This window comes from Vicugna pacos, chromosome 11 (assembly GCF_048564905.1).
Source record: "Vicugna pacos chromosome 11, VicPac4, whole genome shotgun sequence".
Taxonomy (NCBI): domain Eukaryota; kingdom Metazoa; phylum Chordata; class Mammalia; order Artiodactyla; family Camelidae; genus Vicugna; species Vicugna pacos.
In genome coordinates, this window is record NC_132997.1 from 57,281,442 (window position 1) to 57,298,325 (window position 16,884).

General features: G+C 40.1%; 1 long non-coding RNA gene across 15 annotated transcripts in view; it reads left to right on the top strand.

Moving 5' to 3' along the window:
- The window catches only part of LOC107034545 (uncharacterized), a 428,538-nt gene that overhangs the window by 71,555 nt on the left and 340,099 nt on the right, over positions 1 to 16,884 (top strand). The window lies entirely within an intron of this gene.

Here is a 16,884-nt window from a genome sequence, read left to right on the forward strand (position 1 = left end):
CATATAATGCAATCCTATACACCAGTTAAAATGAATGATACAGAGCTACATGTATGAATATGGATGAGTCTCTAAAAGGTAACATTAGAATAGAAACAGCAAACTATAGGATATGAATTATATACCATTTAGGTAACATTTTTAAAACACACCAAACTTTACATCCTTTACATTCTATATTTATTATATGTTGTATATTTATTATATGTTTATATGTGATATATGTTAGGTATGTTATAAATTTATTACATATGTACATCTGAATCATATACATAAAAACACATGTATGTAAAAGTATGAAAGTATCAAAAACAAGCTTGAGCAGGACAAATATCAACTGAGGACAGTTTGGAGATGAAGGAAAGACAAGTGGCTGGCAGTGGTTTGGTGTGAGAAGGCTTAAAAAAGATTTGAACCAAATATGATAAAATGTTATTGTTAAATCTAGGGGATTGATATTATATACACAAGTGTTTATACATTTCTTTATGTTTGATGTTTTAAAATTTAAAAACAGATAGAGAAAAACTGGTTCCCCTTCTTGATGCTGAGACTGACCCTCCATATGACTTTTCCAGCTAGCTTTCCAATTAGATAATAAGTGTGGGGGTCTACTTATTCCTGACAGTACTTTGTGGATTTGCAGTACACAGTTTGACTCTTCATCATGTTTTGCTGGAGACTGGGCTTATCTTCTTCAGAAGGGATGCCGTGGATGGGTGTGCAGTCCCTTCCTTCCCTTCACAGAGGTGCTGGCTGAGAAGTGAAAGGGCCTGAAATGCAGTCTGTGCTGTGTTCTCCAAGCTATGCCCCCTAGCACGGGACTGCATCCCTTGCCTGGTTGCATCCAACCAGAGTGAGCACTGTTTGCTAATTCATCCCGATGCCTGGGGAGGAGCCTTCTTTATAATCAGACCATATAGTAGGTGGTGCCTTTTTCTGTTTGCATAAAAGCACAGTCTAAACTAAAAGCAGGTCTGACCTAGGATATTAAGGCCACGCCTATGGTTTCCCAGCCCTGTTGGGGTAAGTATTAACAGTTGTTGAGAATAAGGTTGAAAACATGCTTCCTTTGCTTAAGACACCAGACAGAGGGTGGAGGAGGATCCAGCTTGCTCACTAGTCTGTACTTCCGTTCTTCTCAGCCAGTCACAAGTTCTCTCAACATTCCCTATGTCTGCAGCACGTGGGAGCAAACCAGGTCCTACTGACCTTCCAACATGTAACCAAGAAGCAGTCACATGAAGACCACTTGCTAAAGTGTTAAATAATTTTAAAATAAGTTTAAATAAATTTGTAGGCATTTTCTAATGACCTTGAATGGGAAAGCATGGTTGATGTATGATGAGTTTGTCCTTGGCTCGGAATGCAAACTTAGGTGCTGGACAGCAGCTATTTGAGGTAAATTATTCTGACTGAATTGATTTCATCTGTGTGTTTACTTAGCCTCTGCTTTGGATTAGGTATTATGTAAGCCAGAGCATAAAATAATCTTCTCGAAGCTAATAATGGTATTTAGGGACATAGCGCATCTCCATATTCATACCCTGGCTTAGAGTGACGGTGATAACTTTCACCCTTTATATGTATCTCTGAAACAAAACAGGAGACAGCAGATGAACAATGGGCTATTGAGTGCAAAATGAAGTTATTTATATTCCGCACCCCCAAAATCTGCAACAAATCCTTTAAGAAATTTGTACTGATACTGCCTTGAAGATGAGACTTATTGGATCAATACATTATAATTAATTCCTTCTCTCTCTCTCTCTCTCTTGCTATAGCTTAAAATTAATATAGTTCAAATTCTGTTAAGTATCAGACTCACTCATTGGTCCATTTTTCCTTCCAACTAGCCCTCTAAGAAGCATCAGTTGAATGCCTACTATGTGTTAGGTGCTAGGGACAAAGATTGAATAGTAAATTGTTCTCTCAAGGAAGTCCAGATGCTCAGATAAATTACACTCCAGTGTTTTAAGGGCAGTAAGAGAAGGGAACCCAGGAAACTATGAGATGCCTAACTCAGCAGCTGGTAAGGGTATGTATGTGAGTCAGGGAAGGTTTCTTGGAGGAGATGATATCTAAGCTGGATTCAAAAGGCTGAGAAAGTAGGATCTGCAGTAAGGAAGCAGTCCGATCAAAAGTACTATAAATGGCATCTGTTCGGTTTTTGTCCACCCAGATGCCATTTTTTTTTTTCCTGGATAACTCTTTGGGGAATTCCTCTTCCTCTTTCGGGAGCAGTCTTTGTGGAGCTGTCAAACAGGTACCCTGAAATCTAAACTAAAGGCAGCTGAGCCTACATAGGTCTGTGGACACTCTTGCCCAGGAATTTGATTCTTCAGCCCAGTTGTTGCAAAGAGGGAAAATGATTGTTGCAGAGATTTGAAAGATTGTTCATTGCTTCAATTACATGGATCCAAGACCTGTTCTGGTTCTCAACTTTTCCACGTCCGATTCTGTAGTTTTCCCTTCAATTCTGTGAACATCTTTCCAATAAAATCTTTTTTCCTCGTTTTCCAGAATCAGTAGCTGTAGCTTGCAACTACAAAACCCTAGATTGCGCAAGAAAAAAAGTCAATGGTAGAAGCTTTAAAATGAAATTTAGGAAGTTTACTCTTTATCTGCCAGAGCTCCTTCAGAAAAATTTTAAACTTCAGAGGTAAGAAAAAGAGAGAGGGAGGAAGGAAGGAATAATAGTTAAGAAAGAAAGAAGAGAGAGATGAAAGAGTGAGAAAGAAAAAAAGGGAAAAAGAAAGGAAGGAAGAAAGAAGGGAAGAAGGAAAGAAATGAAAGAAAGAAGGAAAAAAAGAAAGAAAGAAAAGAGAGTGAGAGAGACTTATTTCTCAATCATGCTGTGACCAGACATCTCCCCAGATAGATGTGTGATGGAAAGGTACATTCCTGGGAATGGCTGGGTTTGCAGGGAGAATCCTATTGGTATGATTTAAACTTCTGCCACTGGACTGCCTCTGTCTCTCCTTCCATGGAATAGCAGGAGAAAAGAAACAGTGTGATGCTGCTTCACACAGAACCCAGCAGAAATCCGCCAGAGACCACTCTGCATTGGAGACTGTTTGCCTGTTTGGCCCTCAGGGCAAAAATGTGGATGACAAGTTTGTCAGATTTTGATTCTGCTGCTGGCTGAGCTCCTTAGCTTCTAGCCCACAAGCCCAAGGTCTGTTATGGAAGTGGAGACAATTAAAAGCTCTGGCTTTTTCATTGTATTGTAATTACAGCAACACCTCTGGTACAAATTATGACTCATTTACTCTTCAAGGCAATTAGCATCTAGACTGCCACCAAGGAAACTCTTTCTAAGCTGCAGAGTGGTATCACTTGGTACCCTCAGATAGCTGGAGACTCCAGTTCATGAAGGAAGAGGCTTTGCTCAATGCAGGATGGGGGGCAGTGGGTGGGGACAGACTTCTCCTCTTCATAGATGTGGCATCTCACGGAAAATATTTGGGCTCAGACACCTCCTAGAGTGTTACTGGTAATTATAGAGCTTCATTGTTATTTTCAGTATTGTGTATATTGCTATTATCAGAATTTCCCTGCAAAATGCCTACAGGGAAATGCCTTATGAATTTATGTCAATTCTTTTCACTTAAATTTCTGCTTTCTTTTCCATTTCTCTATTGGAGGCAGCTAATGGAGGATTTCCTTTGATGGACTTATACAGTGTAGTGTCTGAAAGAAAGCAATCAACCACAAATTCTGTAGCAGCTCTGGGAGAATCAGGATTTTCTCTGTTATGGTGAGAGAGTATTTCTCAAGTACTGTCAATTTGTTTCTAGTATCAGTCCCAGCTCTTGCCAGTGACAAAAATCCAGGCTTGAGCTGGCTTAAGCATAATAGAGAATTTACTGGTCATTGAAAACTTGAGATCCTGATTTTGCTTTTACTTGATTTGGAGTTCAGGTTTCTCTTCTCTTGACTCTGCCCTCTCCTGTGTTGAATTCATTTCCAGGTTCCACCTCATAGTCCCAGAAGCTTCAGGTTATCCCATCACAAGGGCAAATTCATCAGAGGAGAGCAAACATTTTGACCCAGAATTTCCCACCAAATTCCTAAAAATTCACCATATTGAATTAGTTTAGGCCCCTTGCCCACCCTTGTAGGAATCGCTATGAGCAGGAAAGGCCATGATCCCATTGGCTTAAGCATAAGGTAAGGGTGAAATCTTACATCCTGTGGGGCTGAAAGTCAGGGAGAATGGATCACCACAAACCAGTAAGCAAACAATCTAAGGAATCAGTGCTGTTGTAGGGAGAAAAGGAAATAGTTGCCAGAGAAGAAAATTTCAAATGTTCATAGCACCTCTTTACAGTCTTGGGCACCACTGAGTATAGTTTGAAGACCCTAAGGATGACAGAGGCAGTGGGCCCTCTGCCCTAAGGTCTTTCCTTAATCTCTTCCAGCTAAGCCAAAAGATTCTTCGGTTCTTTTAAACCCAGACATTCATGGAGAGGCAGCCATAGCCATGACCCTGTTGTGAGGGTATGAGGAGGGATAAACTAACATATAGTCAGCAGAGTTGATCTCAAAGAAGAAGTCTTCCAATTGTTTGCAAATCTTTCCAGAGCATAAGACAGAGTTTAAGTAGTTATTTTTTCCTAAAGGAATTGTGGGAGATAGAATTACGCAATCTAATAGTTTTTAAACAAGCTCCTGAAAATAACTAACAGGAACTCCCAATGACCAAAAACCTACTCTATGCCATGCTTGGTACTAGGTGTTTGGATAATTATTTCTCACAACAGCCCAGCCCACTGGGCAAGATACAGCCATCTCACAATGCAGATGAAGGAACTGCAGGTAAGGGAGGTTAATTTTCTGGGTCCAGCAAGGATTCAAGCCCCACCCTGTTCAACCTCAGAGCTCCAGGCATTGACCAACAGGCTACATTCTCTGTGAGATTACACATGCTGAGAAAATCCATCTTCCTTTCGGAAGAGAACAACAGGATGAGAAAATCTTCCCTCTGTAGTGTTGGGAGGCATTTTTATACCTTTTGTAAGTAAGAAAGGGAGAATAGTACTAAATGTTTCTGGACCATCAACTGGATTTGGACCACTGAGAGTAAAAGGAAAAATACGTGGTGGCCTATTTGAAGATGAGTTTTCAGGGATTTTCCAGGCTTCTTATTAGATCCAGTTTATGCACTGAGTTGTGCATAAGCAGCAATCACTGCCAGTGAGAGTGCTGGAGGTCAGCATTGGCAGACCCACATGGCTCTCTACCTGCCTCGCAGCGACTCCCAAGCACTAATGAAATGATGCATCAAAAAGCTGCCCTGACTCACTCCTGGAGTCTGTCCGCACCAGCCTCTGCCACCCCCACTCCACAGAGACCACACTTACTAAGATCACTGAAGATCCTGTCACTCCTAAACCCACGTGGAAATTCTTCTGTGTGCCTCTTCCTGGTCTCTATGGTGCTTGATCTGATGGACCACTTCTTGAAGGTCAGTATCCTTTCCAGCAAGCAATAGCATCGCTGCTGGGTGGTCTTCTCTTCCAGGACATTTCTAAGGTATTTCCCATAATTGGAAGGAGTTCAAAGTGTTCTGTCTGGAGTTGATGACTGTGTTAATGACAAAGCAGGACCCTGAGCAGTTCCACTTGTCCCTGTGTGTTAAGAATGCAGAAATTCCATCAGATAGGCTCAATAAGAAATCTCAAGAATTTTTTAAATGGCCTGACTTCTGCATAAAGGTTATCCCACAAGAGTGACATATAAGTCTATTTAGTATCCTCTGACCCATTGTAAACTGCTATCGAACAGTGTTTATAATATATTTATAACTTTGTAATACAGGTTTTTGCCATCAATTTAAAGCATGCATAGTACCTCTTCCCTCATTTTTGCTCTAAGATTCTACCACTATCACTTTGGTTGTGATGGCCCCATCATGTTTATCTTGGTTGTATCTTGTATTACCTCGGTAACCTGGTATCTTGGTTATTACCTCATTTGTTTTGTCTTGACTTAAATCTTAGTTAAATCTTGGTTTCCCCATTCTCCTGTCTCTTCCATGACTATATTAACATCCAGTCAGGAAAACAGAAATTATACCAATTCTTTAAATAGAATTTAATAAGGAATTAGTTAAACAGGTATTTGAGGGCTGAAAATACACAAAAGGGAATACTGAAGTATCACAGAAGCCTTGGCCACAGGAAGTAGCTAAAGGAACAGAGGGGTGAGGTGGGGGTGATTAAGAACCTAGACTTAAGAGAAGAAGAGTGAAGACCAAGACCACTGAGGAGGGGCCGTGGCCAGCTGATGCAGGTGCCTCTGAGGGAGTTCTGGGAATGTAGAAGAAACTCTGGAAGCTAGAACTAACAGATACTGCTAATATACATGCCATAGACTAGAAACAATAGAAACGAAAGGCAAAGCAGGAAAGAGCAAACCCCTTCTCGGTTCCCCTCTAGTCTTTCTCTGCTCCTGTGAGCCACACCTTAAAGGCTTCAGCTGGCAAAGGTAAAATATGGTTTGCTAGATCCCAGCCCTAGCATCACAAAGCAGAGCACGGATTGCAGCCAAGGGACAAGAGTTTAATAAACTCATTTCTGACAGCCCCCTTCACCCATTCCCTCTCACTGCTGTCTTTGAGCTTTTCTTCAAGAAGCATTCTTTACTAGAATTTTCATTCCTCAAGCCTGCCAATTATTCTTAATCATAAAAAATCCAAACTATTCATTTTTCTCATGAGACTTTCCTTGATCAGTGAAAAACGAAGGGTTATCCTTGTTAATTTCTGGAGTTAATACATCATGTTGTGTACACTGCTCTCCAGCCTTACCTGCTAATATTTATAGTGATGAAAATTCTTACTCTGCAGCTGTTTTTCCGTTGTGGCTTCTATCTGCTGTTCTGGGAATGACTGAATACAGGCTTAGCTAGCTTTATTGCACTTCACTTTATTGTGCTTCACAGCTGTTGTGGTTCTTACAAATTGAAGGTTTTTGGCAACCTCTCATCGAGCAAGTCTATCAGTGCCATTTTCCAAATAGCATTTGCTCACTTCGTGTTTCTGTGTCACATTTTGGTAATTCACACCATATTTCAAACTTTTATTATTATTATATTCGTTATGGTGATCTATGATCAGTAATCTTCTGTTGTCACTATTGTAATTGTTTCAGGGCATCATGAACCATGCCTATATGAGATAACAAACTTAATAAATGTGTGTGTTCTGACTATTCCACCGAATGGTTGTTCCTCATCTCTCTCCTTCTTCTTAGGCCTACCTATTCCTTGAGATACAACAATATTGAAATTAGACCAATTAATAACTGTACAGTGACCTCTAAGTTTTCAAGTGAAAGCAAGAGTCACATGTCTCTCTTTAGGAAAGGAAGAGTCGCACTTTAAATCAAAAGCTAGAAAAGATTATTAAGCTTAGTGAAGAAGGCTTAGCAAAAGCTGAGATGGTCATTAAAAAGTCCACAAATGATAAATGCTGGAGAGGGTATGGAGAAAAGGGAACCCTCCTACACTGTTAGTGGGGATGTACTTTGGTGCAGCCATTATGGAAAACAGCATGGAGATTCCTTGAAAAAACTAAAAATAGGCTTACCATATGATCTCATAACCCCATTCCTGGGCATATATCCAGAGGAAACTAATTCAAAAAGATACATGCCCTCCAATGTTCACAGTGGCACTGTTTATAATAGCCAAGACATGGAAACAACTTAAATGTCCAGCAACAGATGACTGGATAAAGAAACTGTGGTAATAAACACACACACACACACACACACACACACACACACACACACACACACACACACACACAAAATGGAATAGTCCTCAGCCATAAAAAGGAATAAAATAATGCCATTTGCAGCAACATGGGTGGACCTGGAGATCATCATACTAAGTGAATTAAGCCAGAAGGAGAAAGAAAAATACCATATGGTATCATTCATATGTGGAATCTTAAAAAAAAGAAGACAAATGAACTAATTTACAAAACAAAAACAGACTCACAGACATAGAAAACAAATTTATGGTTACCAGGAGGGAAAGGAGGAGGTGGAGGGATAAACTGGGAGTTCGGAATTTGTAGATACTAACTACTGTATATAAAATAGATAATCAACAAGTTAGCCAAGTTGTGCTGCAAAGGAAAAGTTCTTGAAGGAAATCAAAAGCACTGCTCCTGCGAATATATGAATGATAAGAAAATGAAACAGCCTTATTGCAGACATGGAGAAAGTTTTAGTAGTCTTGGTAGAAGATCAAATTAGCCACAACATTCCCTTTTGCCAAAACCTAATCCAGAGGTAAGGCCCTAACTCTCTTCAGTTCTATGAAGGCTGAGACAGAGGAGGAAGTTGCTGAAGAGAAATTTGAAGCTAGCAGAGGTTGGTTTATGAGGTTTAAAAAAAGAATCATCTCCATAACATAACATTTTACAACAGCAAATGCTGCTATAGAAGCTACAGCCAGTTATCTAGAAGATCTAGCTAATTTATGAAGGTAGTTACACTGAACAATAGGTTTTCAATGTGGATGAAACAGTCTTATATTGGAAGAAGATGTCATCTAGGACTTTCATAGCTAGAGAGAACTCAATGCCTAGATCCAAAGCTTCAAAGGATAGGCTGACTCTCTTATTAGAGACTCAGCTGGTAACTTCAAGTTGAAGCCAATGCTCATTTACCAATCTGAAAATATTAGAGCCCTTAAGAACTATGCTAAGTTGAATTTGCCTGTGTTCTGTAATTGGAACAGCAAAGCCTGGATGACAGCACATCTGTTTAACAATATGTTTTGCTGAATATTTTAAACCCACTATTGAGACCTATTGCTCAGAAAAAGGATTTCTTTCAAAAAATTCTGCTCATTGACAATGCACCTGATCACCCAAGAGCTCTGATGGAGATGTACAATAAGATTAATGTTTTCATGTTTGTTAACACAATATTCATTTCGCATCCCACAAATCAAGGAGTAATTTCAACTTTCAAGCCTTATTATTGAAGAAATACATTTAATAAGTCTATAGCTGCCATAGATAGTGATTCCTCTGATGGATCTGGACAAAGTAAATTGAAAACCTTCTGGAAAGGAGATTTTTCAGTAGGGCTTAGTCACTGGTTTCTTGTTGGCCTGCTCTCAGGCACTGGTGATGCCAGCTGTACTGACAGGTGGCTCTCTTAGCCTGGATGATACCTGCTGATGCTTTCTCATGGAGCATGTTGCATGGCCATCAGTTGCTTAACTGGTGCACTCTAGCCTGAAGGTGTTAGGGTACCATTGGGTAGTGCTGCTGCTTTTCCCTCAGCCTTGGAGAGCAGTCTCTAGGAATTCCACCACACTTTTTTCAACAGTGGAAGTCTCTGGGGTGTAGCGAGCCAGCCTTTGCTGTGCCAGTCTCAGCCGTTTTACTTTGGACTCACTTCTCATCCTTCTCCTGTAAACTTCTGTTATCATAAGGGGCTGATCCTATAAGCTATGTTGCCCAGGTTTCCAGGTTAGCAGGAATTTGTCCAGATTCTGCAAATGAGAGGGTTGGCAGGAGCTTGTAAGTTGTAGGTAGTAACGTTGGCAACCCTGGGGTGTTCTCTGTGGCTCTGAAACCACTAGAAGGGTGCTCCATGGTCCCCGGACCCTGCACACCAAGATTACCTCCTCTATCCTTTGTGTCTCTATCTTAGAGCTGGTTTCATTTCTGTTTTGCTAAGTTCTGGTTTGTCTGTTTGACTCTTGGCTCCTTCATCATCCATATAACCATTTCCCTGCCTAATTCCTTTTGTAATAAATACTTAAGTCCCCTTTGTTTTCCTTTTTCTGTCAGTCCAGCCTGACCTAGATCAGTGGGTACCTTAGGGACCACACCACACCTACCTTGGTTCTATGGAAAATGCAAGGGTGAGCCTGGCCAACTCTTACTTACTATGCTGCTGTGCCATGGCAGGCTGGCAGATCCTGCCACCCAGGAAACCCCAGAAGAGTTAACAAACTCTAGTTTCAATGCTTAAGAACTACCAAACCAGTTCTGCCTTGTTCACACTTTGATGGGGATTAGGTAGATCTGACTCCAAGACCTCTGAATTCAGTAACTCCTATAACTTCTACTTGACCAATGGATGAGGGGCTAACAGACTAGTCAGGGGAGGAAGGAGCCTTAGAAAATATTTCATACACAATGTTATATATGTGCCTGTGTGGGACCAGCCCAGAGCCTAAAGTATTAAAGGAAAACTGTAGGATCTGGGGTAAATCCTATTGTACCAATGTGTTAGATCAAATTAAATGAGTACCAAAGGAAATCTTGTAGGGGCAGAAGACATCACAAAAGGAAAACTTGCAGTCTTGCAGGAATATAGGCTTGCAGAGAGAAAACAAGAAAGATCTTTCCCTTAATGGAACTGTATTCCTGGATATTTCTAATACCCCCTGGTAGAAGTTACCTACTTTCCCAGTGACCTACACCCCCATCACACTAACATATGCTTCCCTGGGAGTAAACTGCACTCTAGGGAGATGATTCATTTTATTGGCATTTATCCTCCCTCCCCCTGCCCCATGGCTTAGTCACTAAAAGGTACATTGTAAAACAGGATGGCTCCATGGAACCTTCAAATGAAAGTGATTTGGGTAAAACAAAAATAAAACCCTCACTAAACTAAAAGAAACCTCATTAGTTCTAATTCTATTTATTGTGCTAGACACAATAGATTAAAGCAGTGACACCCATACTTATCAAGTCCAGACCTTGCCACAACCCCTTTAGTTTTATTTTTATTGTCTGAAATTCTCCAACGATTCACTGTCACTTTTTCTCTTTGGGACCATTAATTTTGATGGTTAGATAGAGATCAATAGTCATAGTTAAAAATTGGCATCTTTGGAGAAGAAATATGTTGTGCCGCTGTACATAGATTGGATGGTGCCCCGGTTAAGAAAATGGTGTGCTCTTTCATGATTGTGTTCATCGACAGTACCCCAAGCATTATTTTATTCTGTTGTGAAGATTCTGACAGTCTCTTGTGGTATCTTATCTATCACCGAGTTTTCTTTCCTCTCCTTTCATATTTGATCTCTGGAGTGGAACTTTATTTAAAAGGCCTTGACATGAGGAAGAATGGGCATGGCCAGGCCATTCTCCTTGGGCATGAAGAAAAGTGGTCAAGTAGTCAAACACCCAAGTCAAGGACTCAGTCTAGTTCCTGCATTTCCAGGGTGTGGCTTTGAAAGTAATCAATCTCATTTGGGGGACTATCTGATAATATTTTGAGCTTACAAAATCTTGGGCAAAGTTGGCAGTCACATCCGTGAGCATGGTCACTGCCTGACGCATGACTTAGAAGAAGACAGCCCTAAGAGTTACTCTTCTGGGAGGGAGGAATTCACTTTATTCATTTGTCCTTTCAATAAATATTTGTTAAGTGCCAATAATGTTCCAGGTGCTATACGCCACAGCAATGAATAAAATTAATAAAAAGCCATGCCCTCATGGAAATTATATTTGTGTGTGTAGACAGACAATTAAAAAACTAACCAGTACAATATTTATCTATCTAACTAGCTGTCAACCCTCTCTGTTTTAAATGGTGATAAATATTATGGAGGAAAATAAAACAGGAAAGGTTGTTCTAGGGTTTGTGTGTGGGAGGAGAGTTGCCTTTTTAAACAGAGAAGCCAGAGAAGTCATCACTGGCAAGGTGACATTTGATCAGAGACCTGAAGGAGGTGCAGGAATAACCCACGCAGATATTTGGGGGGACAGCAAATGCCAAGTCCTTGGGGTAGAAGCATGCTCTGTGGACCAGCAAAGAGGCCAGGGTGGCCCAGCCAAATGACTAGAGGAGAGAGTGATAAGATCTGAGGTCAGAGAGTTGGTGGGGGCCAGATTGTCCAGAGCAAAATCTCTTACTTGGGGTCTGCTAGATATTGTTATTTAATGTAATAAAGAAACTCATGTTTTAATCACAAATTTGGACTTATTTAATTTTTGTTCACTTTATTTCATGGTTTCTTTTTTAATCTCATGTATTTTATTTTGTGCATTTTAAAATGTTATTTTGAAAAGGAACCTATAAACTTCAATAGTCTGCCGAAGAGATTCACATCACAAAGAAGGTAAAGAATTCCTGATATAAGGCCTTGAAGACACTGCAGAACTTCAACTTTTACTCTGAGTGAAGTAATAAGCAATCACTCTGGCTGCCACGTTGAGTATAGACTAAAGACAGACAAGAGTGGGAAGAGGGAGACCAGGTACGAAGCTATAACAATAATTTAGGAAAGTTGTGACAGTGGCTTGAACCGGAGTAGTAGCAGTGGAGGCAGTGGAAAGAGGCCAAATTCCAGAGAGATAAAGGTAGAGCCAACAGGATTTGCTGATGGATTGCATTCGAGCTGAGAGAGAAAGGGAGACAACGGTGAACATGAGGTTTTTGGCCTGAGCAAAGGATGAAGGATGAAGTTGCTTTCTTCTAAGGTGGAGAAGTATGCAGGGGAGCCAGGGAGGAAGGTTGAAGAAAATCAGATTTAGTTTTTGGACAGCTTGTGTTTGACATGACTATTCCATATCCAACAAAAAGGTCATATAGGCAGCTGGGAACATAAGTCTGGAATTATGGGGAGCAGTACAGGCTGGAACTGCAAAGTTGAGAATCATCAGTTTATACCCGGCATTAAAGCTGTGTGACTGGAGGAAATTATCATCCTGGAAAATGGCACACATGGAGAAGAAATGAGTTTAGGTGGCTGTGACCTATAGAAACCTAATGTTTAGGATTTGTGAGGAGGAGAAGGAATCAACCAGGGAGAGCAGCCAGTGATTTACGAGAAAATCAGGAGGGTTTGATGTCCCTGAACCCTAGGGAAGAAAGTGTTTCAAAGAGGAGTGATTACCTGTTACATGCTGCTGATAGGTCAAGTAAGATAAGGCTTGAGAGTAGACAGCACAGAATTTAGCAACTTGGAGGTCACTGGTGACCTAGGAGAGAGTTTTGGCCGAGTGACTGGGACCAAAGTCCTATTGGAATAGGTTCAAGAAAGAAAAAGGACAGAGGAATTGGAGACAGTGGAAATAGAAAACTCATTTCAGAAAACCAATTTCTGAGGTTGAAAGTATGTGAAGAGAGGAAAAGATGCTGAGTGGTTGTCTAGCATTGTGGAAGAGTGAATGGAATGGCAAAATATAGTGGGGTTGCCAGGTAGCATTCAGGGCCCTCTTGGGACTTGTTCAGGCATTTAAAATGAATCTATTCATAGTTATATTTTTATCCAGCCATATTCAAGTCTTTGGGTACAGATCTGAAGTAGGTGAAGAGTTAGATTCAATCAGGATTGGTTTTTGCCATATAGGTAAGATGACACTAAGGGGTAAACCTAAGGGAGTAATTTATTAACTATGGAATTTAAATAAATTAAAGGAGTGAGGCCATGAAGGTGGTATAGATAGTAAAAAGGTGGTAGAACCCAATGGATTATAGGTTCTGGTGTAGAGGAAAGATTTTTAGAGTCAAGGAACTGGAGGGAGAGAGCTAGAAAGATAGGAGTTGGGGGACAAAGAATAGGATGGTTAAAATAGAGATTAAGGAAGGGATGTGGCTGTTGGTAAGGACTAGGTTAAGGACTAGGAGCTAAGTTAGGGTAGAGAGTGAGATCATCAGAGGGAAGGAGGTGAGCCTCTTGGAAGAATCATTTACCTGGATATTGAAATCACTGAGAATTAGGTCAGGAGTAATGTTGACAATGATCGTATTTAAACCTGGCAATCAAATCTTCATGAAATAGGGTGGTGGTGACTGTGGGTCTTAGATGTCTACAACAAATAGAGGAGTATAAGACATGGTCTAAAGGTGTAATATTTAAAGCTGGGGGCTGGGATAGTGACCTTCTGTTTGCCAGGGTCAAGGCAATGACAGTGGTCTTTTTTTAAACACAAACTTTCTTCAACTCTATCTCTCGGAGATTTTCTCATCAAGTGAGTAGATGGAAGAAGCATATAATTACTCTTTTCTTTTTTGTTTCAGGCAGTTTTTTTTGTCTTAATTTGTTTTTGGAGGGAGAGGTAATTATGTTTATTTATTTTTAGAGAAGATATTGGGGGATTGAACCCTAGACCTCGTGCATGTTAAGCACGCACTCTATCACTTGAGCTATACCCTACCCCCCTTTTTGTCTTAATTTTCAATTTTTGTGGTTCATCTATTTTTTCATCATACACTTCAGTGACAGACACTCTTGTGAGTGCTGGTGAGGTTTGACCTAACTTTCATGCATAATTCCCTTTTGCCTAGTCACCTTCTAGTGGTGGCTATGTGACACCATTCTGGCCAATGAAATATAAGCAGAAGTAATTGAGTGAGGCTTTCTGAGAAAGTCTTTCCTTTCCTGAGAAAAAGAGACAGACTCGGTAATCATTTCCCTTTTACCCTTTGCCCTTCCTACTTCTTTTCGTTTTGTAAAGCAAATGGTCAGCCTCAAGGTGCAGCAATCATCTTGTAATCATGAGTGATGAGTATGAAGCACCAGGTATGCCTATACACCAAAGGGGGTAGAACAGAAAGATAGTTAAGAGTCTCAGTCCCTAATGCCATTGTTGAGCCACTGCCCCAGCCTTCAGCTTCTACCTCTGGAATTCTTGTCGTGTGAGACAAGTAAATTCCTCTTCCTTGAAGCCAGCACATTAGTTTGGATTTCTGTTATTTATAACTTATTGCTTCTGTAACTCATAAAGCGACTATCTTATGAAGATAGAAATGCTAGCCAGTTGGCTTTAGGAGGGAATTTCACAGACTTATTTGTGAGCAACTTAATTTTGGTACAACCATCAACCAAAAATGTTTGCTTGACACTACCTCTTCTTTAAGTTACTGCCTTATCCTCATTCCTTACTTTGCTGTCAGATTTCTTGTATGAGTGTCCCATTCATGCTTTCTCTACTCCTTTGCTTTCTACCGTGTACTAGGCCACTAGAGTTGATCTCGAGATAACACCCACCAAAACTGTCATAACTAAGATTATTCATGACCCCATGGCATCTTTTTTGGTCCTTATCCCTCTTGAAACCTTGATGGGGATATCTCAATTGGCCATTTCCTCCTCCTTTTCCTTTGTAGGCTTCTGCAATACCATTCTTTTCTAGAAGAAGTTCTCAGCTTCTGAATTATTTTCTTGATTGTTTCGTAACTCCTTGTCATCTGCCTAACTCTCACTGTTTCTTCTCTAGTACTTCCCTCAGTCCTCTCCCTCTATTCTCCCAACCTTTTCCCCTCCTTCTCTCACTCTAGGTTTTCCCAGGATGATTTCATATACTACTATGTCTCTGCCTGCTTTCAAGAGGTCAATAATTTATAAATCTATAATTTCATTCCACACCTCTCACTGGAGCTTTAGATTCCAGTTTCTAACTACTTTGTGAACACTACTTCAAACATTATTATAAACTAGATTTAATTATCCTTTCCAGAAATCCTACCTATTCTTTCCTATTTTGTTTCTTTTTATCACCACCATTCATCCAAGTACCCAAGCAAGGAACTTTGAAGGCAACTTTAACTCTACTTTATCTTTCCCTCGTTTTTTCATGTTCAGTTGTTGAAAAGCCCTATTAATTGTGCTTTTGAAATATTTCTCAAATGTCTTCTCTTCTTCATCCTTATCACCTCTTCCTTCTCTGTATTCTCTTCCTTGGTTTACTTCCAGTGGAGAAAGTTTTTCTCTTTAGGTTCTCCTATCCTTATGAAGAGCTATCCTCAACTTTTGTAAGGCATACCAGGCCTTTCTCCAACTTGGTTATGTGCTAAGACAAAAAGACCTGTGATCAAAGGCAACACAGAGGACCCTGAGGCTCTTGTTAGTTGTGGCCCTTTTCTAGCTTTTGGGCCATCTAGTTCTTAGCAAGAGTTTGACCTGGAAAAGCATTATAAAGAGAGGATGATTTGAGGGCTCCTCCAGGTCAGATCTAACCCTGCATCAAACCGGATCTTCAGAGAGCTAGCTGAAAGGAGATTATTAAGAGTGCTATTCTTGACTTCATAGAGCCCTCCTTCACTCGGGAGACATTCCTGTCTCATGTCAATACCAAGAAAAGCGAGTTGTACTTCTCTTGGGCAATCAGTGGCATAAATCAGAGCATTTATTTGTACCAAAGATATTTGTGGCTCCATCTCAAATGAGGTCTTTTGACCTTGTTTTTCAATTTTCTTTGGTTCCACATTTATTTTATGCTACTTTATATTTTATGTATCCTTGGATGCTACCTTCAGTTTTCTCTGGAGCAAACATAAAAATAGATCAGGTCCTCATTACCTATTTCTCTGGCTGTTGTAATATTGGCCTTCCTTGCCCACCTCATATCTTTCCTTCTATATATCCTTACTTACTAATCTTAAAAGCATTTTAATAGTTCCCTTTCTTGCTGTTTAGCAGGATACATAAGGCCCTTCACTATCCTGAAACTATCTTTTCCTAACCTTGGCCCCATGTCTCCCCTATGCCCTCCTTTCCAGCTGTGCTAAGCCACTCACTTGGAAATGTTGTATTTTTATACTTCTAAACTTTCTTTTGTTCAAAATGGTAAATATAATTGTTTAGGTATATATGCTGTGCCTGCCACTTATATTCATGACTCCTATTTATCCTTGAAGACCCATATATAAAGTTACCTTCTCTGTGGTGCCTTTCCCCATTCCTTCTCAAAGGTTTTTTTCTTTTCTATAAGTGCTCTCATAATACTTCCCAGATTCTTTTGCTAATAGTAATTATCACAATGTATTTTATTGCTTTGTTCCTTTGTATATTTACTAACCATTTATTTTCATCTATCTTTGCACATTTTGTCCTCTCACAGAGTAAGTGCTCAACAAAAATTTGTTTTGATTGTGCAAATGAACATTA